General features: G+C 42.0%; 1 long non-coding RNA gene across 2 annotated transcripts; it reads left to right on the top strand.

Annotated features, from left to right (window-relative positions):
- The first annotated feature begins 1184 nt into the window (after window positions 1–1184).
- Window positions 1185–26719, top strand: LOC127492118 (uncharacterized). 2 transcript variants are annotated; one of them, XR_007921179.2, is made up of 5 exons: window positions 1186–1293; window positions 20676–20740; window positions 24336–24576; window positions 25317–25418; window positions 25779–26719. It is a non-coding gene; the product is annotated as an uncharacterized lncRNA (long non-coding RNA). The 2 variants fall into 2 exon arrangements; XR_011379128.1 differs by lacking the exon at window positions 20676–20740 and having other exon boundaries at window positions 1185–1293.
- Window positions 26720–26925: the final 206 nt, after the last annotated feature.

The following is a 26925-nucleotide window of genomic DNA, read 5'->3' as shown; positions in this document are numbered from 1 at the left end:
ACTGCAGTGTCAAGCTTCCCTTGCAGCCAGGTCTTAGGCAAAGTAATATACTCCCAAGAGAGGTATGCGTGCCTGTTGCCACCCACTTCTTAAAGGAAAAACTCTGGTGCTCAACCCATTCTTTCTTCCTCTTGCTATTGATTGAGAGGGAAGCCCTTAAGCTGACTGTTGGTAGCTATAAAGCTATCACCAAACATTTATTGAATACTGATTATATGTTAAGCCCCGAGGGAGATAAAGATGTGAATGAATGTTTCTCAGTCTGTATCTTTAAGGAGTCTATAGTCAGATTGAATGGGGAACAATGCTAATAATAAAATGAACTGCTGGAGGCAGGCAATTTCTTAGGACAGAGAGGATGGATATACACTAGCACAGGAAGATCACTTTTGCTGACCATGATGTCAGACCTGAGAGAGTTCTGGGGATCAATCAGATTCAGAAAGAGGTAAGGAAGCATACCAGATGGGCAAGTGCAGCAGTGCGTGTTTTGAGATTGGTAGGGGTGATAGTGAACCCGCTAATTTGGACACATGAAGCAATTAGCTTGTAGCAGGAAGCATGGAAGTTACCTCTGGAGAAGCTGTCAGGATGTGACTGGGAGAAGTCTTGAATACCAGACTGCTGGGAAACATTGCAGCCAAAGAGGCACTGTCTATTGTAGCATCTTTGCCTACAGGAGTGACCCTTTCCGGGTGAATGTAGTCACCCAAGCACACTTTGTTTGTTCACAGATCTGTTGTCCTTGTATCTTGTAGGAAGCAGTGAGAAATCTGGTTCAGTCTCCAAAGTACAGTTTTTCTACAAATAGCTCATTTGTTCAGCAAGGGCCTGAGGCCACTGCACAGAACAAACTGCAGAGGAACGAATATACAGACAGGTTGTGTTACAGCTTCAAGCCTTCCCTTTGACCCCACCTTTAAAACAAACTTTCTCTCGTCTTCCTGCTTTCCCATTTTCTACATCAGTGACTTCTCACTGTACCTGTCTTTGTGTAATAACTTCTTTGAAAAAAAAAATGCAAGCAAACTTTGCATGTTTAATCTCATTCTTCTTACCTCACCGACTGGCATCTTATTGATTTCCTTGTCCAAGAAGTCATGTTCAGACTCGGTTCCTCTACAGTCGATCTTATTTGTTTTTATTTATCAACTACCTAGCAACACAGTCTTTAAGAGAACCCTCCTTAACAATTGGTATCCCACATGCATTTCTACCATATTATGTAGACTTTTCCAGCTCCGCACAAACTTCTTTTCCTTTCAAACCAGCGGTAATTAATCATCTCAAAAGGTGAGAAAGTACCAGGGAAAATCCAACTCATGGAAAATTTACTTCTAGGTGTTTTTCCTTGTCTTATCTCCAAAGAGTTAGACTTTTATTGTCTTGAAAGGTGCAAAAGTTTCAGTGAAGGAGAGTTAGATTGCAGCTGGCCACACTTGAGTCATAGCCTTCAACTTGGGTGGGCTAACATTAGCTTCAACGTGTTTCCTAAACGTGTGAGGTTGTGAGGCCGAGACACAGGAAGAATTTTCTGTGACCCTTTGTCCAAGAGTGAACTTTATTAAATTACTGAATCTGATGTGGGAGAAGAGTGTAAAAATAAGAAGTCTTCTCAGGTTAAAATGCTTGAATTATACAAAATATTACTCCTGACAATGTGATGGAAAATGTTGTAGAATTATTTTTCATATCTTAGAAAATCAAGACTGGAGGATACTTTTGGGCTGTAGAAATGAATTCTGAACTAAACTTTGGACATGTCAGTAACTTAAGTTATGAAACATTCTATGGTGGTAATGGACAAAATTGTGACCAAGAGTTTGGTAATGTTTGTGAAAGGCAGAGAGAGAGAGAGAGAGAGAGAGAGAGAGAGAGAGACGGAAAACTCATCTACTGGTTCACATCTGGAGTGCCTGCAATGACTAGGCCTGAACTGGGCTAGGCCAAGGCCAGAAGCCAGGAACTTAATCGGGGTGACAGAAGGGCAACTTCTTGAGCCATCACCTATTACCTCAAGAGTCCCCTTAAATAGGAAACTGGACTCAAGAGCAGATTCAATACTCAAACACAGGCGCTCCAAATGGCTAAACTTCCACTCCTGGCTTCATCTTTAGTGCATTTTGGCAAGTTGTGTTTAAACAGGTCTTGATATTATACTCTTTAAATGCCAGATGTTTTCCCTCCTTGTACAAGTAGGACTATCAGTTATGGAAATGAGCTCATATTGGTATTGGCACCAGCAGAATGCTTGCTGAAACATGGATTTGGGGTGAAAAATGTGACTCTTCATTTATCCTGTCCATGTACAGCTTTGCTTTTATTTTCCTACCTCTACCTGCCAATTGCTGTTTCTCTTTTTAGTTTCTATCTTTTGCTACCCCAAATTCCTTTCCTTAGATTCTACATGCCATTGTTTTTATTTTTCAAGTGAAGGTTCTAGGAGACAGAGGGGAGTGACTGTTGGTGGATAGGGGTTTCTTCGCGGATGATGAAAATGTTCCAAAACTGATTGTGGGGACAGCTGTGCAACTCTGTGAATGCTCCCCCAAATCCCACTGAGTTTACTCTTTAAATATATGAATTATACATCAATGAAGCTGTCATTTCTTTAAAAAGTCTAGTGTTATTTAGAGCTTTACATTTCGGAAGTTTTCCAGAAGACGTTGTCCAGCTCTGCCTAACTACATTGCTGTGTTAAGGCCATCATGAAATCAGGTTGACATTTCTGATCTTTTCCAAGTCCTGTATATTTTATTAAGTCTTGGATGGGGCACTCTTATAGTTTAAATCAGTGACTTGTGGCACATTACCCTTCAGACCAAAAGATGATGGTTTCTCTTAACATTTTGCCCCATTACCTTATTTAGAGTGGATTTTACCTATTAACTTAACAATTTCTTTCTCCTAATCTGAAAAATCGATGTTAGAAATTTCATGTTGAAAATCTTGAGTGCTATTTTCTTTGCTCGAAACTTTATGTATATATACTACTCTCTCTAAAAAAATAATTGAAGCTGACATGTATGTTCATATCCTCATGAATCTGCTAAGGCAACGGCCCTTGCCTGAGTGACTTCATCTGCAACTGTTCAAACACAACCCTTTCTTCAATGCCTTGCTCAAGTCTAACAACTTCACAGAACTTTTCATGTATTCTCAAGCCCACTTCCTTCCAAGTTACTAAATATTTAGAGTTTTCATCAGCATAGCCATGACATGGCAAAAAAAATATTTAACTTCAACTTACTAACTTCGCCAGTACATAGTCTATATGTCATGTGACTTAAATCTTTTGAAAAATAAAGTTAACTGGGGCCGGTGATGTGGCATAGCAGATAAAGCTGCCACCTACAGTGCCGGCATCCCACATGGGTGCTGGTTCAAGATATGGCTGTTCCACTTCCAATCTAGCTCTCTGCAATGGCCTGGGAAAGCAGCGGAAGATAGTCCAAGTCCTTGGGCGTCTGCACCCACATGGGAGACCCAGAGGAAGCTCCTGGCTCCAGGTTCCTGGCTCCTGGCTTTGGATCGGATCAGTTCTGGCTGTTGTGGCCATTTGGGGAGTGAACCAGCAGAGAGAATATCTCTCTCTCTTCCCCTGCTTTTCTGTAACTCTGTCTTCCAAATAAATAAACAAATCTTAAAAAAAAAATAAAGATAACTACCCTTCATTGACTGAATTGAATTGCCCCCTGAACTAGATGGCTGAAGTTCATATTTGAACAACACAACCCCATTTAGAATAACACATCGAAGTTCTGTTTCACACCTTCTCCACTTACGAGGGGGTCTTCAAGAAATTCATAAAAAATGTGTGTTAGAAAAAACTGTGCCTGAATTTCAAAATTTTTTTCCATCAAAATAAACTTACCATTTAATTTCATTTTTCTGTAAACTTTTTGAAGTAACTCAGACATCATCTCATCCCTTGTCAAAAGTAAGTGCCATTGAAGTTTGATGAATCTTTTGCCACATACATATGGATATGTCATTAAATCAAGAATCAGGGTCATATTCCATTCATTTTTTATTTATTTGCAAGTCAGAGAGAGAGAGAGAGATCTTCCACCTGCTGATTCACTCCCCCAAATACCTTCAGCAGCTGGGGCTGGGCCAGGCAAATGGGAGAGCTAGGAACTCAATGCAGGTCTCCCAGATGGGTGGAAGGGACCTAAGTACTTGAGCCATCACCTGCTTCCACCTAGGATGCATATTAACAGGAAGTCGGCATCCGGATTGGAGCTTGAACTTGAACCCAGGCACTCCCACTTGGTATGGGATGTGGGTTTTCAATCAGCAACCCCACTGCTGCACCAAGTGCCCACCCCCAGCAATGCACTTATCGTCTTCTGAATTTATTATCTCTGTCTCTTATTTGAGTCATAATGAAAATGTTTAGTAGCATCAGTTACATTGATGCTTTCTGTTTTGTTTGAGTTTTCATGCATATTTGTCAAAGTCTACACTGCTTTTATTCACTGAGCAGGAATCTATTGAGGGCTGAAGTGAGCTGGATACTGCATAGGCCTTGAGATCAGAGATAAACAAAATCAAAAGTTCTTTGTCTTCAAGAAGTTGACACTTTAACAATGGATTGGAATATTAAACAATATTAAATTAATTAATATGATAATAAATGCCCACCAAGATTTTGAAGAGTAAAATATTGCATCCCTCTGAGATGCAATATTATGTGGATAACATGCCACCCCTCTGGGCAGGTAACATTTCAGGTGAATCTAAATGATGGGGAGAAAACCAGACAGGGGTAGACTTGGGGCAAGGGCACCATAGGCAGAGGGAACCTGTAGGGTTAAAGTCTGGTATTGCTGGAGCAGAGCAAAAGAGGACAGGGCTTGGATCAAGCAGGGATTCTATAGCAATGTACCACAGTTGATTTTTGTTGTAATTGCAACGGGCAGTTACTAGAAGATCTTAAGTAGGGTGTGATTATGCTTTGATTTCTGGTTTCAAACAACATCAGAGACTAATTAGTGGCAGTTATAATATTTTATATTTATTTATATATTATGGTATTATTTATATATAAGATGTAGTTGATTTTGGAGGAATAGCCTAATGTGTGTGACTTATTTTTCCTGTGCAGAAAATGTACGTCTTGTTGAATGAATGAATGTTTAGAGATCATTTGGAGAATGATATCTAAGCAAAAACAAAAGGCCAATGATTTATTGACCAGTGATGACCTCTCTCTGTCTCTTTCTTTCTTGCTGCTTTCTTTGCATTTTAAGAATTTGTTTTGGCCTGTGCCATGGCTCACTAGGCTAATCCTCTGCCTGCAGCACCGGCACCCCAGGTTCTAGTCCCAGTTGGGGCGCCGGTTCTGTCCCGGTTGCTCCTCTTCCAGTCCAGCCCTCTGCTGTGGCCTGGGAAGGCAGTGGAGGATGGCCCAAGTCCTTGGGCCCTGCACCCGCATGGGAGACCAGGAGAAGCACCTGGCTCCTGCCTTCAGATCAGCGCGATGCACCGGCCGCAGCGCGCTGGCCGCGGCAGCCATTGGAGGGTGAACCAACGGAAAAGGAAGACCTTTCTCTCTGTCTCTCTCTCACATTAATTCTGCCTGTCAAAAAAAAAAAAAAAAAAAAAAAGAATGTTTTAATGTCACAAAAGTAAAACAATGTGACACACACAAGCATACACACACACAAAAAAACACTCAAAACCAGAAACCTATAGAGTACAGAGTGAGTCTTCCTCCCTCATCCAGGCCAACCTTACAGGGGTAAACAAGGTCAGCAGGTATAGGTTCTTCCATACCTTTTCCTATACTTATGCAAATAAGATCGTATGGTGATATGATGCTCTTTTTCTTTTCTTTTCTTTTCTCTTCTTTTCTTTTCTCTTTTTTTTTCCTCTTTCCTTTCCTTTCTTTCCTTTTACAATAAAAAGGTATTATGGCTTTGTTTGTAAATACAGTTCTGTAACTCACTCATTCAACTCATTCACTTACTCATTCTAGTACTGAGCCACTATAGGGATCATCTGCTGTACGTCAGATCCTGTGTTGGGCCCCAGAGCTCTTGTATGGGATTCCCTGCCAGGGTTTCCTAGTTTGGCCTAAGGGAGAGGACATTTCTGTCTCCCAGTGAGCACTCACTATGTGCTGAATCCTTCAGGCTTTGCCCATTCTGGACTACCTGGTTCTATGAAATGTGGATGTTTGAATTTACCAGTGGTTGTTGAAATCACAGAAGACACCACTACGGATTATGGTCTGAACTTGTGGTATCAGAAATGATACAAGAGTAATTCCTTTGTACTTCCCTGCTCACAATGCAATGCTAAAAGAAAGGATTTCATGTGAGGCTCAAAACATTGTGCAATGGGGAAACAAGGAGTGGCTTGACTTTTCTGGTAATCTCTTTTCTGTACCTTGATATTGTCCTATTGTTGCCTCTGCGTATCCTGGTGATATGTGTTGAATTAAAAACTCCTTTTCTAGAAGTCGAAATCTAGAACTCAGAAGGTAAACTTCATGACAACTGTGCTCACAGCCATGAGAGGCAGAAACTCTTTTCTGCAGGGCCCATTTCATGAACCAAGATGTAAGGCGGTGTGTGTGTGTGTGCGCGTGCGTGCATAGGTCTTGCTGGGAGTCAGTTTCATCAGTTTCCATATGTGGGTTTCTTATGTCCTAAAAATCAGCTGCATCACAAGAGACCCAGGTTCCTTTTCTGGGGTGCAGTTGACCCAACAGGGAAAGAATGTGTCCTTTGACTACAAGTTTACATCCTGGTTCTGCCACTAATTATGAGGACCCAGCCAAAAAGCTTCACTTCTAAGTGCTCCAAGCTGCAATACGGTAGCAGTAATCTCTACTGCTTTCAAAAACAACTACTTCGGGGCGTTATTTTTATGTGAGCTCATGTAAACGAAGCCAGGCAAAGAACGGTCTCTTTGTTTCATCCCCCTTTTCCTTCCTAAAGATGTGATTGTCAGGTCTCGTTTTAGGGCTTATGAATATCACCGTGTTGTGAGAACATTAGAGGTTGGTAACAGGCTCACAGGCAAAGCCTCACCACAGTGCTAAATTGAGTGCAGAATCCTGGCTTCCTTTTAGGACACGCAGGGATAGCCAAAGTCGCCGCGGATTAAGTGAGCTGATGGATTTCTGTGATTAAGTTGGAATCTCAACCATTGGCAAAGATATGCGGCCTGGGACAAATGGAAAGTCAAGGCTGGAGATGTTAGAAGAACATTCAGATGAAGGCTGCTAAGTGCAGGCAAGGACTGACCCTCCATTCAGCTGCCAGTGTTTGACTTGGTTACACTTTGTTTCCTCTCCAAACTGGCACTTTATTTTCAGCCCTCAAATAAAGAACAACCGTTTGATTTTGTAATGTAAAAACTATTATTGCCCTTAGGAACAGGATTACTGAACTTTCTGTGCCTAGTGTTTATGCCTTTAAGAAGCACAGTGTTTCCAAGAGAATTGAATGCCTTTTTTGTACCATGATGTTTTTCTATCACTCCATCTAAGTTTCGTACCTTAATGTCTGGGAAACTTGTTTATATAAATTCACAGAAACCTGACAAACAGGAGGAATTTGTTCTCTGTCTTTTAGAGATGGGCAAATCCCTAAAGAGCTTGTTCATTGCATGCTAACCACTGCTGTGAGCCAGGCGCCTTTCCTTTCTAAGGCAAAGATTCATTGGGACTTGTGGGGAAGACACTGCATGGGGAACATTAGTCTCAAAAAACCGTGCGCTTAGCAAGCAGCACCACGTGTTACAGATTCATCTACCTACATATGGGAACTTTTGCATGCTCCAAAACTGGTCTTTACGGTTTGCATAGTTTGGTGTATTTTGTTTCCAACTACGGTGTTGTAAATGGTGATGGCATAAAAACATTGGTAATCTAAACATTGAAGGCCAAAGCATGAGCAGGAAGAATTTAAGTGTGGAGAGAAGAGGCTGGAGAAAAAAAAAAAATGAGTCAGATGGCAAAGGGTTTTGCATGTCAGGCTCCAGGGCTTAAACTACATTCCGAGGAATCTTCAACAGGGTAAGAGGGAGCCACGGGAGCTATGAAAGACAGCTGATGAGATGTTTAGACCCGTAATTTTGGAATTGATTTGAAGGATGATGCCTAAATTCAGGACGACCACATGGATGGTTATGGAGAAGTGTAAGCCAAGAAAAAGGCCTTGAAGGGAAGCTGTTGGAGTAAGGATAGAAGGATTGGGACAAGTTGGGATGAATGGATGAGAAACAATGGCAGCAAAATAGTGACAATTAGAATGCATGATTAACTCATTCTTCAGGTCAGACAGTGTCCTAACAAATCAATAGGTCATATCAAGTTTAAAGAAAAATTTTCATGTCATATTTATCAGGGAAATTTGGCTTGCTTTGGTGAGACTCTACAGAACCTGGAAAGAGCTGCTTTTTTACTCACTTTCAAAAAACTGATTTATCATCATTCATAAGCTTTTTCAGAGATCCTCTTCCTGAAATATCAAATATTATTAAGACCAACCAAAGGGAAATTTATAAAGAGGTAAAATGCTATGTATGTATTTTATTTTTAAAGGACTTATTTATTTGAAAGTCAGAGTTTATGTATTTGAAAGGCTGTGCTACAGAGAGGAGGTTTGGTGAGATAGAGAGGGTAAGGTCTTCCATCCTCTGGTTCACTCCCCAAATGGCCACAATGGCTGGGATTGGGCCAGTCTGAAACCAGGAGCCTGGAGCTCCATCACAGTCTCTCACATGGAGGGCAGGAGTCCAAGTGCTTGAGCCATCTTCTGTTGCCTTCCCTGGGCATTAGCAGGGAGCTGGATTGGACGTGGAGCGTCTGGGACTAGAACTGGTGTTCATAGGGGAGTTGGATGTTGCAGGAGACAGCTTGACTTGGTGCACCACAAAACCGGCTCCAGTATATTTATTTTATTTCTATTTTTGAATTATTTGAGTGCTTACTATGCTTTCTTTTTTGGCCTTGCTAAGTTTTTAATGCCTGTAAAAAAGTTCATCTCATTGGTTACCTTCATATCACGAAATAAAGGAGGAGATTTAAACTAAGAGGTACAATAAAAGGAGTTCTAAAAATTTATGAAGCAAGAGGAAGGCAAGCATTTGGCCTAGCAGATAATGTACTATTGAAAATTCCTATGTCCCAAGTGGCTGGATTCAATTCCCAGTTCTGGACCCTTAACCCTGCTTCCTACCAAAGCATGCCCTGGGATCCATCATCCATGGAATAAGTATGTGTCATGAGCAAAGCACTGAATGTAGGTGGTAGAAGCTGAGAAATGGGTCCAAAAACAGGCAAGAAAAACTTTTAGAAATTTGAAGATATCGGGGCCGGCACTGTGGTGTAGTAGGCGAGGCTTCCACCTGCATCCCCAGCATCCCATATGGGCACTGGTGGTTGGGCCCTTGCACCTGCTTGGGAGTCCTGGAAGAAACTCCTGGCTCCTGGCTTTGGATCGGTGCAGCTCTGGCCATTGCAGCCATTTGGGGAGTGAATCAGCAGATGGAAGACCTCTCTCTCTGTCTCTCCCTCTCCCTGTCTGTAACTATTTCTCAAATAAATAAGTAAATCTTAAAAAAAAAAAAAGAAAGAGATGACAACTCATATTATTTAATTGACTAGGGCCACGTAGCAATTCAGGACAACATTCCAAGACACACCAAGCAGAAACAAATTGGTTGAGAACTAAATAAGTGATACTGAAAACAAATGTCCAAAACAGAGAAAAGCTATGTTGGCTTGAATGGTCAAGATGGGTCCCAGGCGACCCTGTGTAGATGCAGAACCAGAAGACAGAATTCAAAGATACATGCCAGATATGTTCTTGTCAAAAAGAACACTGGAGACTTGCAGTCAGAAAAGTAGGTTGAAGTCCAAAGTGAAAGACAAAATAACCTAGGTAGTAAGAGCTGCTTTTGAGCCTTGAGGGAGAATCCCAAAACAGTCACCAGCAAGCTATTTTTTAATATTTATTTATTTATTTATTTATTTAGATTTATTTGATTTATTTGAAAGAGTTACAGAGAGAGGTAGAGACAGAGAGAGAGGTCTTCCATCCACTGGTTCACTCCCCAGATGGCCATAATGGCTGGAGCTGGGCCGATCCGAAGTCAGGAGCCAGGAGCCTCTTCTGGGTCTCCCACATGAGTGCAGGTTGCCCAAGGACTTGGCCCATCTTCTACTGCTTTCCCAGGCCATAAAAGAGAGCTGGATCAGAAGAGGAGCAGCAGGGACTCAAACCGGCAAAATGCAAAAGATTTCTATAATCTGAAGAGAAACCAGAGTATCTAACCCTCAATTTCAATAAAAATTATTTCAGAGAGCTGTGACACAATATAAGAAAAAAGTGCTTAGCACATTGCTGTTTAGTAAACAGCAAGTCAAGAAGTGTGAATTCCATGTGTCCTTAAGTAATGAGGGCTAGTTTTTGATGTGAAAAGTGACACAATGAGAAATTGTCATTCAAATGATCAATAACAGGGTATTACATGGATTAGGGAAGGGACACAGTTTGTAGGAAGAAGAAAGCTGTCACATGAAATTTAGCATGTCTCCAAATATCAGAATTATACTTGTGATGATAGAAATAAAAAGAAATGACAATTGGAGGGTATGCCAGAGATTTTGTGTAGAAGGTAAATAAGAGGTCACTACAGGCTGCTAGGGGAGTAAAGCTAAGAACTCCACATCTAATCCTGAAACTTTGGGGTCCTCTAGCTTAGGAAGTGGTGATCCTATTAACAGCGAAGTGTGGGGGAGTATTGGGTTTTAGAGGGGTTGGGTGAGGTTTAGTTTGCATTGTTTCACAGTTGAGATGTAAACTGGTACTACTGAGGAATAGCTAGAGAGGTTCAGGGGGCAGAGGTTACACGTGATACAACCCCACATTCAGAGGGGTGCAAAGGGATGGGGGGAGCCTGCAGAGAAGGCAGGCAAGAAACAGACAAGAACAGAAGGAGAGGCCGTGGGACATGGGACAAAGTATTACAGAGACAGGTGCTGCCATAATGAGGTACAGTGTTCAGGAATGTCGAGGAACGTGTCAAAGCCCCCGAACTGTCCTGTCCCTAGGAGGTCATTGTCAACCTTGACATAGGTGCTTCCCATGTTTCAGAAACATGGCGGAAGCAGAAGAGCCCAGGCTGAGACGAGATGGAGGTAGAAGGGGTAGCAGGCAGCAGGTGATAAATTCGACAAGCAAGGAAGAAAGTAAATAACAGGCAGCAGGAGAGCAGCTGAGTTTCCAAAATGGGAGATAACAGAGCCTTTTGGCAGGCAGAAGGCCTGGAACATGCGGTAGGGAAACCTAAATTTGCTGGAAAGGCAGGGGCTAACAGAAGAAATAAGTTCCTAGACTAGAAAGACGATGGAATGGGAAGAAGGCAAGCACTGGGACAAGTCTACCTTGTAAATGAGAAGGAGGAAAAGCAGTGGGCATCAAAACAGGTATCTGCAACCGGACATTCAGTGGCCGTGGCAAAAATGAAATTTCAAATTGTCCCCAAATTGGGAACTGAGAAAACAGGGACCGACAGAAGGAAAATGAGGGAAGTTCTTCAAGAAGGAATCACCGTGTGTCGGTCATCTTTAGGGCGGTGAAAGAACAGCAAACCTTAAGAACAGTATTGTGAGTTGGCAAAGGTCTGGCCACTTAAAGAACTTTAATAACCCTGGCAAGACCCGGAAGTATCAGCATTTCATCATGGAATTTTAAAACAGATTCAGAAGGGCAATGACAAATTCAAAGGAAAGTGGTGCTAGAGAAAAAAAAAAAAAAACTGCTTCCAGGGATGGACTATCCCACACCAGGAAGGAGAAAAACTGGCATTTCCTGATCAGGCACAACTAAGTAGAAACAACATAGGAGACAAGGGCTCAGCATGTTTTGACGTCAGCCAGCAACCAATGGGATTTACCAGAAAGAACGTTTAAACAGACACTAGAAATGATCCAGAGAATTTTAAGCTTTTATTTTCAAGTCACCCAATTAGAAAGTGACATGGCAGCTTATCACCCGGCAATACGTCAGCATTTTATATTCAAGCATCCCAAGTTGACAAATCAACCAGCTGAACAAAATGTTGCACAGCGGGACAGGCCACGATGGAGGAGAGCTGCTTGCAAGCCAGAATAAATACCATTACGCGTGACATTTCAGAATGACGAGGATTCAAAAGCATAGCATACGAAGGAAATTTCACAACAATGAACGGGAGAGAGGGAAATACCCTGGCGGGTGAAGGAAGACAAACAAAAGAGAAGACAAAAACGGAATCAACCGTGGTTGAAGAGCACGGACTACATTTCGAGAAACCTGCCGCGAATCCGTCTCTGTACCTGCAGGTTCAGAGCCATGGCGGGCAGTTGGGAGCGTTTCCTCCGCCTGGAATGGAATGAATGATGAGTCTTCCCTTAGACAAAAGGGCTGTGTTGGAATGACAATGTTGGATCGCAGGGCCGACTTGAAATTGCTGTTTGCTATCCAGGCAGATATTGTCATGGGGGAAATTCTGCCACTGTTGGCTACCAGACGTTGCCTTAGGAATCAGAAGAATCAGAAAGCCCGGCTTCTGCTGTCAACTCTGCCAATAATCATGAGGATTAGGACAAGTCTTTTGCCTTCTCAGTATCTCCTGTTCCTTAGCACAAGATAGCAAGACCACCTGATCGACTTTATTATGCTTCAGAATCCGTCTCTGGGACAGCACTGTGGCAGGGTTAGGCCGGCATTCCATACAGGCGCCAGTTCGATTCCCGGCTGCCCTTCAGTCCAGCTCCCTGCTGAGGCGCCATGCACTTGGGAGACCCGGGGAGGGTCTCCAGACTCTGAGACTAAAGTAACGAAAATTCAAAGAAGTTTTCAGCTAGCTGTAGGCTTCTTAAAAAAAAAAAAAGATTTATTTATTTGACAGTCACAGTTACACACAGAGAGAGAAGGAGAGGCAGAGACAGAGAGATCTTCCATCCACTGGTTCACTCCCCAGTTGGCCGCAATGGCCGGAACTGCACCGATCTAGAGCCAGGAGCCTGGAGCTTTCTCCAGGTTTTCCCGTGTGGGTGCAGGGGCCCAAGGACTTAGGCCATCTTTTTTTTTTTTTTTTTGTAAATTTTTATTTAATAAATATAAATTTTGAAAGTACAACTTTTGGATTATAGCGGTTTTCCCCCCATAACTTCCTTCCCACCACAAACCATACTATCTCCTACTCCTTCTCCCATCCCATTCTTAAGATTTATTTTCTTTTTTTTTTAAAGATTTTATTTATTTATTCGAAAGTCAGAGAGTTACACAGAGAAAAGAGAGGCAGAGAGAGAGAGGTCTTCCATCCAATGGTTCACTCCCCAGTTGGCCACAACAGCCGGAGATGCACCGATCCAAAGCCAGAAGCCAGGAGCTTCTTCCGGGTCTCCCACGTGGGTGCAGGGGCCCAAGGACTCGGGCCTTCTTCTACTGCTTTCCCAGGCCGTAGCAGAGAGCTGGATCAAAAGAGGATCAGCCAGGACTAGAACAGGTGCCATATGGGATGCTGGCACTTCAGGCCAGGGCATTAACCTGCTGTGCCACAGTGCCGGCCCCAAGATTCATTTTCAATTATCTTTATATACAGAAGATCAACTTATGGGCTGGCACCGTGGCTCAGTTGGCTAATCCTCTGCCTGAGATGCCGGGATCCCATATGGGTGCTGGGTTCTAGTCCCGGTTGTTCCTCTTCCAGTCCAGCTCTCTGCTGTGGCCTAAGTGCTTGGGAGCCTGCACCCACGTAGGAGACCAGGAGGAAGCACCTGGCTCCTGGCTTCGGATTGGCGCAGCACACCAACCGTGGCAGCCATTTGGGGGGTGAACCAACAGAAGGAAGACTTTTCTATCTCTGTCTCTCTCTCTCTCTCTCTAACTCTGCCTGTCCAAAAAAAAAAAAAAAATGGGGTGCAAACTGTTGAAATCTTTACTTAATATATACTAAACTGATCCTCTGTAAAAAAAAAAAAAAAAAAAAAAAAAGAAACTATCAACTCCCAACTTGACTCTCACTGGGATTAAACATGACAATAGGTCTGATCTGATTTCATCATCATTTTAAAAAAATCATCTATTATTTTTCACTTTATGTTTCTGTGTGGGAGCAAACTGTTGAAATCCTTACTTAATGTATACTAAGCTGATCTTCTGTATATTAAGATAATCGAAAATGAATCTTGATGTGAATGGAAGGGGAGAGGGAGTGGGAAAGGGGAGGGTTGTGGGTGGGAGGGACGGTATGGGGGGGGAAGCCATTGTAACCCATGAGTCGTACTTTGGAAATTTATATTCATTAAATAAAAGTTAAAAAAAAAGTCAACTTAGTATATACTAAGTGAGGATTTCAACAGTTTGCATCCACACAGACACACAAAGTATAAAGTACTGTTTGAAGACTAGTTTTACCATTAATTCACATTGTACAACACATTAAGGACAGAGATCCTACATGGGGAGCAAGTGCCTGTTGTTGAGTTAACAATTGACACTTTTATTTATGGTGTCAGTAATCACCCAAGGCTCTTGTCATGAGCTGCCAAGGCTATGGAAGCCTCTTGAGTTCACAAAACTCCTGCCTTATTTAGACAAGGCCATAATCAAAGTGAAAGTTCTCTCCTCCCTTCAGAGAAAGGTACCTCCTTCTTTGATGGCCCGTTCTTTGTGCTGGGATCTCACTCACAGAGATCTTTCCTTTAGGAAATTTTTTTGCCACAGTGTCTTGGCTTTCCATGGGACTTGGGCCATCTTCTGCTTTCCCAGGCCATAGCAGAGAGCTGGATCAGAAGTGGAGAAGCCGGGACTTGAACCAGAGCCCATACGGGATGCCAGCACTGCAGGCAGCAGCCTTACTCGCTACGCCATAGTGCTGGCCCTGTTATAGGCTTCTTCTGTATTCCAAACTCAAGATTTTTGGAACTCCATGTTCAATGCCCTCTACTTCATTATCAGAATTGGCACACATTCCATTTTACCTAGTTCATAGTCATCATTCAATATGTATACTTTGATGTAGCAAATCAGTAGGTGAATAAAAGAATGTAATTCATATGTCTCTGCTTAATACGAAATGGCCAAATGAGTGTCACAATAGCCTATCCCTGAAAGTATCATCCCTTGATCAGTTTGCCTTCTTCTACTGGGATCGTCTGGATAACTTGAATACCTGAAATTCCACCTTGACTCATGTTGGTTAAATATGTTTATTTTTAGGCATCCTACTACAGGGGAACACATTAGCAGTCATGAATACATAATCCAGTTAAAGGATAAGGAAATGGGAATAGCACTCTTGGAACAAGGAAGAGGAGAGAGGAAGATGGCTGGGAGCAGTCCCTAGTGGTGCACTTGGGTATGGACACAGCGACGTCAAAGGGTACCATGCAACATGATAGTAACATCAATTTCTATTCAAAAACAAGAAATTTATTAGGGGAGATGCCCGTGGGAAAATGGGAGGGAGTCCAGGGAGATCAGGAGAACTATCAGATGATGATGGAAGTTTAACCCCAAGTAAAGGAGAGAGAGAAGGAACGATGGTTGAGTGCAATCTTTTTACTGTGAAGCAGACTTTGACAAGGTTGTTGAGTCTTTGAGGTAAAGTAGCCAGTCAGAGGGGCCCCATGCCTCTTAGGAATGGACTTGCCTGCCTAGCCCTCCCATGTGGCATGGGTTGCGTGCAGGGAGAGCAAACATGGCCTTGATGAAAATGTTTGAGATAGATTTCAGAGCACCGCAGTTGGCACCAATGGACACGTATGTTCCCTGCAGGTAGAGATCTGACAGGTGATTTGTCATGATAGCCACACCTTACTGGCAACTCTGCACACTGCCACAAGCAAAATGCCACCATGGACTCTCTAGAGTTTACCCGGCATCTCATGGCTGGAAAACATCTAGTGATTTTTCAGGAACTATAAAATCAAACACTCTTCAGTTTACCATCATAATTACTGAAAGTCATTCATTGTTATAATTCAAAAAATTTACCGCATGCAGGAGATACAGTTCTAGCCGATAAAGGAGGCGTTCTTTCCTTTAGTGAATGTGCTGAGTATCTTTCATATGTCATGCATGGTTGTAAGAGAGGGGATAATCACCATTGTCCCTGCTTAGAAGGAGGCTAGTTAATGAATAGTAACTATAGACTGTGTCAGCTATGATAAATATGAAGAAGAAACTTACAGGGCTGTAAAGGAACAGAGAGTGATGAGGAAGTTTGGGCAGAATGGTTGAGGAAGACTTCTCAAATAAGACACTATTTGGTCAGAGAGCTGAAGGAAAGAAGCAGCAAGCCACTCAGGAATAAAAGAACAGAGTGATGTAAGCATAAGGGAAAGCAAAATATCCTTAGCAAGAAAAAGAGTGTATGCACCTGCATCAGAGTGAAGGGGAGATACTACTAGAACATTCTATAGGTGATGGGAGGTGGAGGTAAACCAGATCATACGTGGCCTTGAAGGCAATAGTAAGAGCTCAGAATTCCCTTCCCCTTGGAACTGAGTTGGTCCTACTGACTTCAATTTTCAATTGCATCAGTCAAATGATGTTCTGTGATTTCTGAGTCTGGGTTTAAGGAAGCTTTGCAAGTTCTATGTACTCTATGAGTAAGTGAGCTATCAAGTAAAACATGTGCTGCTGTGAGACAGCCACGATGGACAAGCCACAAGTACATGCCTGTGGCTTAGTGGGCTAAGCCTCTCCCTGCAGTGCTGGCATCCCATATGGGTTCCAGTTTGTGTCCCAGCTGCTCCTCTTCCAATCCAGTTCTCTGCTTATGGCCTGTGGGAGCTGTGGAGGATGACCCAAGTACTTGGGCCTCTGCACCCACATGGGAAACCTGGAAGAAGCTCTTGGCTCCTGGCCCCTGGCTCCTGGCTCCTGGCTTTGGATCAGTCCAGCTCCAGCCATTGTGGCGTAGGCCAGAGGTTGGAGGACCTTTCTCTCTGTCTCTCCTTCTCTCTGTGACTTTGTTTTTCAAGTACATAAATAAAATCTACTGACTTCTTGAAATTCCTAATGATTTTTGAACACAGGAACCTGAGTTTTTAAGTTTCATACTTAGCCCCACAAATTATCTAACTAGTCTTGCAGATAAGTGAGAAGCATCTTGTTCCTCTAGACCAATCTATCTACCTGTCAGTCCTTAGTTGGTGCCATGAAAAGCCAAAGAATCATCCAGATGAACCAAATTTGTGATATAAAGAAGCTGTTTTAAGTCATTGCTTTTTGGGGGGTGGTTTGTGATGTAGAAATAAAGAGATCAAGGTTCATTTTAAATTGTTTCTGTGACTCCCAACATGAGACACACAGAAGAAATTTCTCTGGGTTGAAAAATCAATATTTGGGAACAATGAGTGTAGAGATGCTATTAAACCCATGGTACTAAATCGGATGACTTGAGGAATGAGCACACCTAGAGGAGAGGCCTGAAGATTGAGCCTAACTTCTTAATCTCCAAGCTAGTGAGGACCTAACAAAACAGACTGAAGGAAGGCTGTGAGGTCATAGAAGAACCAGGGGAAATAGAGCCTAGGAGGCCAAGGACAGCTAACATAGTGTGGAAGATGCAATGATCAGTGTTGTCAAAGGCTACTGATTAAAGCAAGAGGAGCACTGAGCCCTGTCCATTGGATTTGGCGGTGTGAAATCATTAGTAGCATTGGGAAGAGCAGTTTCACTGAGTGATGGCAATGGAGGCCTGACTGGAGAAGTGTAAGAGGCAAGGAGAGAGGGAGCAGAAAATAGAGTTCACAAGCCCAGGAGGCCTTTCAATGACTTCTTCAATGACAGGAAGCAACAACTGAAGAGGGACAGACAGGGTCAAGACATTTTTGTTTGGGAATGAAATTGGGAAAGAAATTCTCATTGGGAATGAGAATGATACAGTAAAGTAGAAAAAACAATGATGACACAGAAGTTAGGTCACAACAGAGAAGCAAATAACTAAACAAAGTAATTTCAGATTGCCATCAGTGCTGTGAGGCCCGAATGGAATCCAGAGAAATGTGAGGATTTCTACTTATTTACTTAAAATTAAAAATTTTCATTTAAGAGACAGAGTCCCTATTTACTAATTCAATCCCCCAAAGCCTGCAACAGCCCAGGTCCCAGCCAGGAGCTGGAGACTCAATCCAGATCTCCTGTATGGGTGGTAGAACAGAAATACTTGAGCAATCACTGCTGTCCCCCAGGGTTTGCATTAGCAGGAAGCGAAAATCGAGAGAGGAGCTGGGACTTGAACCCAGGCACTCTGACATGGGAGATGGCCATCTCAACTGACCTTTTAACCCTAAATCAAACACCTGCAGTGGAATCTTACTTTAGATAACTTTAGAGAAGTCATCTCTCAAGAGATGATGGAGCTGAGAATTGAAGTTTTGCAATCGGCCAGGGGGGAGGATGGAAGGCAGGGAGGGAGGGTATGAGAGGGACAAAGAGGAAAAAGAAAGTTTAGGTGACCCAGCTGAGCTTAGGACATTTTGCTAAGTGCAGATTTTGAGTGTGAAGAGCCGTTCCTGAGGGTTTTAAACAGGTGAATGTTTTACTATCACTAATAACATTATTAATAACGATTTTCTCATCTTGCATTTTTAAAGTGCTTTATGGTTTGAAAGGGCTGATCTCATAAATGGAAGCTCACAGAGTTCAAACCATTTTTCTGAGATCGTAGCACAGACCCAGGCACTGTGTAAAGTTCAGAGAACAGGCTCAAACCCAGGTGCACAGCTTGCAAAGCTGGTGGGTTTTTCCCACCCCTCCAGTCTGCTCCTTGCACCACATGTACACCCTCCCCACACCTAATTGTGTCACTGTTTCTACTATGTCTCAAGAAACTCTGGATTGCCAGCCAGTAGCTCTTTTTTGATTCATAAACACACCAGGGAGATTCCCAAGGGTTTCATAATTTATGCCTGGTGCTACTCACAAAAGAAGTCAAATGCTCTTCTTTCTTTCCACTTCTCCTTTCCTCCTTATCCTAAACTCTCACAGTTATTGTTATCTCTTGTCTGTCATTTTATACGATTATGATGTCTTCTTGGATGTCAAGGATCTAGTCTTCTACTTGTTTTGATTCATCTTACTAGGCACAGAGTGGGAAATAGCATACTCCTCAGATAAATGGGATAATATGCTTGAAAGGCCAAACTTGTTTTCCTTGGAGCTACAGAATTCCTCCACTACATGTTCAGAACAAAGTCAATGGGATAATCACAGTGGACACAATTTCAGGACTTCTGGGGCAAGTAGCTCAGGCATTGAGTGTGCTAGAAGCAATGTTGTAAAACACTAAGAACCTAGACTTTTTCAGAAAGATAAGCCTTGGGGCCAGCGCTGTGGCTCAGTGGGTTAATGCCCTGGCCTGAAGCATTGGCATCCCAAATGGGTGCTGGTTCGAGATCTGGCTGCTCCTCTTCTGATCCAGCTCTCTGCTATGGCCTGGGAAAGCAGTAGAAGATGGCCCAAGTCCTTGGATTGGCACGGCTTGGGCTAATTGCAGCCAACTGGGGAGTGAATCATCAGATGGAAGACTTCTCTCTCTTTCTCTTTCTCTGCCTCTCCTCTCTCTGTGTACCTCTGACTTTCAAATAAATAAATAAATCTTAAGATAAGCCTTTCAGATCTGATTGTTTGAGAAACCAGAACTTTTTCTACTATCTACATTGAAGAGACTCATTTTAAATGATAAACTCACTTTTATTAGTAAATGAGAAATTTAGTATTTTAAGCATATCATATTAAGATTTATGCCAATTATATAAAACTCAATTCTAGAGACTATTATAGTTGATTAAATCACTGAGATTTGTGATTGAACCATACTAACTGTATTTAAAAGTCTGTATCATAGCTTTTCACTTGAGTCTATTAAATTTTCATGTCAATTTTCCAGGCATTTTGACCATAATTCAGTGAGCAACAGGACTCTTAAATCCTTGGAACAGAGAAAGGCCTTCTAAATTAAAGAGCATATTTTAATCAACATACAGTTAACAAAGACTTACTTGCTAATTTAGACTTCTGATCAGAATTACTTGCATATGGTTTTGTTTTGAAATCTAAAAGGCATTGGCTATAAAATAAGATGTGAAAGTGAATACCAACATCAGTCTTTCACATAGGCACAGAAATGATCTATGTCAAATTCTGATTTGAGTGACTCAGGAATAATATAGAATTTACCTTAAGGCTAATGCCAGAAAGTGGCTGAAAATATTTTACTGGTTCAGGTGGTCCCAATCCATTAAAATCCTCCAAACAGAGGAGCTAAGGTGTCGTAGTCTCTATCATCTCTATCATCTCGAGTGAAAATGGGCCAAGGTAAATAAGATTTTCCTAATATTTCATATTTTTTCAACCAGCTATGGCTACACTGAAGTAGTATTACCATGATAGCCTTTATTCATTGTAGAAAAGTTGAAGTTATTGAAAATTTAGTACAAGACAGGACCATCTGCATTGCATGATTCAGTTTATCTTCAGAGATGATTGACTATTTTAGTTTGGGACATAAAATTAATGCAGCGCAAGATTCATCTCCCATGAAATTTTTTCCACCTCTGTGAGAGAGAAATCATTCTTTTTGGGTTTAAAGGCATCAAGAGGCAAATGAAAAAAAAAAGCACACTAAAGCTGAATTGCTTTTCTCATTGATAGGAGAATCGTGCACAGCTTCTACTTTTACTGTACACAGATAACAAAATGAAGGAACTACTTTTACAGTAAGTCCCATTATTAGACCACATTTTCACACCACTAAATCCTTGTAATAAGAAAAAAAATAACCTGTCAGGAAATCTACAAATGATTCAACAGCAAGTTGAGACTTGGAGACAAAAATTGCATAGTGCCCACCTGTATCAGCTTAGCTATAATTACGTTGATGAAATTATGTGTAATTTTTTTCATTCAGGAAAAGTTTATTCAACTCAAATTAACAGGTAATACTGGAGAACCTTTCCCATTCAAGGTACTGCATTTGTGTTAGGCATCGCTAGAGAAGCACAGGTAGCTATGGTTCTGGTCCTTAAGGACTTCATAATCTGATGGGGGAGGTAGGCAAGTACACAATCAAGTCTAATACCAAGGAGTCTTCCTAAAGCACATGGAAAATGCGTATTATGAAAAAAAACTATACATGCATTTTAGGAATTGCTTGCACTAAAATGAACTTACCTTTTGATCCCATTTTTCCATAAGCTTTTTGAAGTAACCTTATCTAGGTCTACCTGTGACAAGTGCTATGTGATAGGATGGTCTAAAAAAGTGCAATTGATTCGACTCAGGAGAGTGAGGAAGGCTTCAGAGTGAATGGTGGTTAGAATCTCTTCCACAGGTGGACAGAATAAAGGGCTTTCCAAACAAAGAAGAGATCAGATGGAACAATTCAATTATGACTGGAACACAGTCCCGATAGAGAGCGATTAGAGATGAATCTATGTGGGGGAATGGGTTGGAGACAGAAGATACGAGAAGATTCAGACTCAAGGACCAGCCTGGAGGATAGTGAAAAACCAAACTAGGGTGTGGAGAGTAGGAATGGAAATGAGGGAGAGGCTATGTGGGCTTTGTGATCAGCCATCATCAGGTTCTTTTATTTTGTCTGAAATTACCTCTGGGATATCTTCCGTTCATCCTTCGAAACTCTACTCCAGTATATGTCTACAGGTAAAGCCTTCTTGACCATCTCAGGCAACGTTTGTCCCTCCACCTTGGTGCCTCCCTAGCATTTGGCTTTCACCATGCCTGAGTTCTTATAGGCTGCGATCCAGATGAGCAGCAGATTTGGAGAAGGGCCTCATTTTGGATCCACTGTTTGCAAGGTGTTTTTCAATAGAGGTGAGCAGCAGGCAGCTATAATCCCCATCTGTGACTCAGGAAAAGCACTTGGTTTCAGGTGAAGATTTGGGAAGAATTTTTAAGGTAAAGATTTGGGAAGAATTTGCAGGGAAATAGCTATAAAAATAAAGTTTAAAGAAAAAGTAATGACGATTCAGTACAGTTTGAGTCTAAAATATTCATTTGAGTCTATTCCTAACTTGAGTCTATCAAAATATTCATTTTTTTAAAAAAATTCAGAATTAGCTTTGTCCCTGATGAACTTACAATCTAAAATTTATGATCAAAAGTGAAGTATGCCATTTGATGGCAGACTCAATATTTTTATTGGGGGAATTTAAAATAAGAAAATAGAAATTATTATTAATATAAAATGAAGAAAACTTCCTGTAAGAAATGCTAGGTGTCAATTTTTAAAAAAGATTATTTATTTGAAAGGCAGAGAGAGAGAGCAAAAGAAAAATATCTTTCATCCTCTAGTTTACTCCCCAGATGTCTACCATGGCTGGGGATGGTCTCTCTCTGTCACTCTGGTGTTAAAATAAATAAATCATATATATAGAAAAAGAATAAATTCAAGTGTGTGGTGAAAACAGTCACTGGTCCTCCACTCAATGCCTAACCATCAGGTCAGTCCACAGGAAGGGAGAAAATCTGTAAAATGAGGCTCAGGAGTACATGGCTACTGAGTCTATGGGAAACGTGGTGAAGCCTCAGAACTTACATGAAGTTACAATTTTCAGAGTAAATATGGAATTCTGTTGTTTCCAATAATACTGGGAAGCTGTTCAGAAAGCATTTTTTTCTAAAAGGAAAGGCAAGGTATATTTTTGCTTTTCAACTGCTATTGCAAGTGTTGATAGATTTGGAGTTGGAATGACTTTTTCCATGTGGGGTTCTTCACATCAGAGGAGAGGAGAAGAGTGTTAGGATAAGGGATACATAGCAGGTTCTTCAAGTGAGGACAGAAAGATGAGAGACAGTGAACAAAGGAGAAAGAACAACTCTTGACAAAGCCCATGAAGGCAGGGATAAGATCAGGAATGGAGGAGGAGGAGTACTCAGGAAGGAAGGTACTAAAAGGGAGATCATAAATGCAAAAAACTACCAAAGAGGGAAAGCTGAGCGAGAGTTGATGACAGGGAAGCAAAAGCAGAGAGAAAGAAGGGATCAATATCAAAAATAATATTACTGGTGGACAATGTCAACAAGTATTTATGGAATGATTCATTGCTGGGGATGATGAGGAAGGTGGTGCAAAATGATATAGACACAGAGAATTTAAATCTGATACTAGTAGAGCTAGCTAAGTTGTTCCCCCCAAAGAGCTAGCTAAGTTGTTCCCCCCAAAAAACAATAGCAAGGCTTAAGAAATGAAAAGAGTCCAAGAAGAAAGAGAAGAAATTAGGGTGATCAAGAAAACAGCGAAGAGTTGACAAGCGAGTGATAGTGTTGATTGGATTAGTTTTCTTTTGTTTTAGAATGAAGGAGAGCAGGGCAAGTTTGATGGAAAGCCAACAGGCAGCATTTGAGGGACCAAGAGGGGGTCATGAAACCAAACTGCCTCCTCTGAGCACAGAATTTAGAATACAGAGCAAATTCAGTAAATGTGGGTCCACATGGCGATGACTCAACCTTGGCTCTCAAAATCTTTCCAGTGCGCACACATGACCAAGAATGCTCAAATGTTCTGTACCATCATGGGGGAATATAATTTCTGGAAAATCCACTGTAATTTCACCTCATTCTCACTCATCCAGGAAGAGCCTCTCAAGGTGCAAATGAGAAAGAGTGACACTGAATCCCTCTCTTGTTTATACAAATCCCCAGCATGCAATGCCAGAAAACAAGAGAAAGGGAAGCTCCCAGCTTATGGATTAAGAGGATATGACCCATCAGGAAGTGTGACAGAGGGGCTTTTGTGTCTCAGCCACTTGGGTTAAGAGCAGGGCAGGAGAACCTTGGGCTCATGAGAAAGTCTGATGAAGTTGTTTCAATAGCTGGGTCTTGAGACAGGATGTGCTAAAGAGGAAAACCTGGGCGAAAGCTGGCGCAGCCAAAGGCAGGCAGAATGGGGAGAAGCTGAAGTAGCGTCTTGGAAAGAGGGCCGGGTGGCTGGGAGAGTTTGTTGTGGCCTCACTCCCTGCTGGGCAGAGAGCAGGCATTGGCCCTGAGAGCTGGAGACCAGGCAGGACTGAGGGGTTGAGGAGCAGAGCCGCCCACAAAGTCCAGGTTTGTTACTGAAGACAGCCGACTGGTGGGTCAGATATACCCATCTCCCACTTCGGTTCCTTTCCCTCGGTTTTTGAAAGTGTTACGAACGATGTTTATTTTTAAATCTTTAAGTATCACTCCATCATATGGGATTTTCCACCAGGACTTAGAAAAAATGCAGATTGCACTGTAAAAATGCTGTTCGCTCAATCAAAGTCTGCTTTTACTGAGTAAATTTCTTTATGATGTTTAACTTTGGTTCAGGGTCCTGATTCCGAGAAGTGAAATTTGGTGGCGTGAGAAGGAAAAACAACACAGAAAGAAGCAAACCTCACGATGGCCATTTGAACACAATCGGAGCTTGTTTACTGCTGTGGACTTGGAACTTCCTCTGAAAAAAAAATGCATGCGATTAGGAAAATAACTAAGCAGCTAAGAATAGTCCTCTGAAACCTGAGAGCCACCTCTCTTCTTTCTCACTCCTGGCAGTGCAGTTAGCAAGAATGTATGTTTTTAATACGCTGATTCTTAGCCACAAAATACTTCTATAATTAGTACAAAACTTGAATAATGTATTGTCTGTTATTGTGCACAGCACATAATATTTGGAGACTTGTACTGGCAGATTCGTTCACATATGTCACCACGGTACCTGTAATTTAGTTTAATGCCAGGTCAATGTTCAAAGTGCCTGTGTGTGTGTGTGTGTGTGTGTGTATTTAAAGTTTTACCTGATAGTTATTTCATGAGGCTTCTCAGTAGCTTTCTGAAGTAGTGTCCATTTTAAGGAAAACGTAATCAGTCAAAATGACAATTTCTTGCAGGAATGCACAATATTCTTTATTCACACAAGGGCATTGAGTGGTGCATCAATGGCTCACCAACTAGGAAATTATTTAATAATTATCCCTAAAAAGGGCAAGACTGGGTGAATGTGCAATTAGCAATCCAGGGTCTTGCCCAGAAAAGTGCTATCTTTTGAGCAAGTCTCACCAAATCAGGATCTGAAATCAGTCTGCAAGACACAGTGAGGTGTTACAGAGAAGCCTAGCAAATCCTTTTCAGTTTTAATTGTTCAAATGTATCACAGAAAGACAGATAGTTTTCAGATCCAGGAAATCATTGGTTGGCAGAGGACTCAAGTTTTTGCACACGTGAGCAACCTGCCCCAAAGGAGGGTGTTTGAAACAGGATGCGTGCCAGGCCCTCCTACATCCATCTCACTCCGAACCGTCTTGTCTCTAGAGGTGTGGCCGCAAGAAATCTCAGATGCAAAAGGACTCCCCTCTCTGCCCAAAATGAAGGCGACCTCACCTTGCAACTCTTTTGAAATGACGTTCCTCTCTGGTAAGGGACCCTTGGTAGGAAGTGTATGGTTGATTCCCTCACTCCCCACCAGATTCACTCGTGCAGACAGCAGCAGGATTTTTTGTACACGTTCTCATCATCACTTAAGTCTCCAAGATTTAGAGTATTTTGTTCATCTGAACGTCTACCCAGTACAAACCTTGGGCATCAATATTAACGTGGAGAACTCCCTCTTTGGTAGTCACAAGCCTAACGCACATAATCCTTTATCTCTGGCAAGGCTATTAGCTTTCTGGCCTTTGGCTGGTCGATGTATACAGTATCTATAGTTATTGCATGCAAGCGTTCTCAACTGACTTGCAAGCTCTTTGATCAAACCAGCTAAACTTGATTTTCCAGATTATTCGAGAGACAAGGCACACAACGATCAGCTTTACAAGTCCTGGCAGGCCATCAAGACCCAGAGCTCCCCACTCCCTTTATCAGAATCAAAGGTAAACAGGGAGCCAGCTCTCATTTAAATACGTAGCATCGGGATCTCGCCTCGACTTTCACAGTTGTAGCAGCAGAAGAAAAACAACAGTTGAAGTTAAGAAAAAGGTTTCCTTGGCACGGATGCCAAACTAAATAATGACACCCAAAGCAAAAACATGCTTCACTGAAACTAAACTTTAGACGATTCAGCCTACTTAAAACAAAGCTTTTTTTGTGTTTTCAAAAGTGAACATTGTACTTTGCTCTGGCAGCCATTTATATGTTTTTGAATGATCCAATTATGCATAAATCCCCAGCCTACAGACCTTTCAGCACCTCAGACCTGTAAGTGATTTGAAAACACGACTGAAAATTTCTATACACAGTCTCTGCCCTTTCTTCCTCTTAACCTTTTGAAACGCACACTTTGAGTGACAGTGTTTTGACATACATTGTCATTGTGCATTTTCTCTTTCTCCCTCTCTCTTATTACCTTGGAAATATTTACAGGAAGGTTTCCCGCGAGATCAAGGACTTTACTTGCTTTTCCCCGGGAGCCCCATTCCTCATCACCCCTTGGCCTATCTCTTGTTTTGTGGACGTCATCATTCCACTGATGCCCCTGAATTATTGAAGACGGTCGAAGTGACCACCTTTGTGGTTTGTACAGTCACAAGTAAGAAGGCAACAGATGCAATGTCAAAGCTTCTATTTGAACAGTGATATGCATGCCTGGTTAGTGAGTAGCTCACTGGATTAGCAGCGTATAAACAGTACTAGTTTGTTCAGAGGTGAGATGAGCACTGAACAGTTTCTCAGCCTCGCTTTCCTTTGGGGTGCTCCGTAGCTAGTGATGCTGGCACAGTCCCTGGGAAGGGGCAGCAGTTCTCGGTACATCCTGAGCTAGGCCCTTGGACAATTTCCAGGTGACTTTTTTTTCCTCTTCTACAACTGGAGAAATGGCTCTTATTATCCGGTCAGATTTTAAATGCACCATCACATTCTACAACTCAGAGGTTTGCACAGAACAGGATATTGTCCTCCTCTGTCTCTTTGGCATTACCTGGAAGCT

This window comes from Oryctolagus cuniculus, chromosome 9, assembly GCF_964237555.1.
Source record: "Oryctolagus cuniculus chromosome 9, mOryCun1.1, whole genome shotgun sequence".
NCBI lineage: Eukaryota > Metazoa > Chordata > Mammalia > Lagomorpha > Leporidae > Oryctolagus > Oryctolagus cuniculus.
This window is presented reverse-complemented; position numbering and strand designations above follow the sequence as displayed.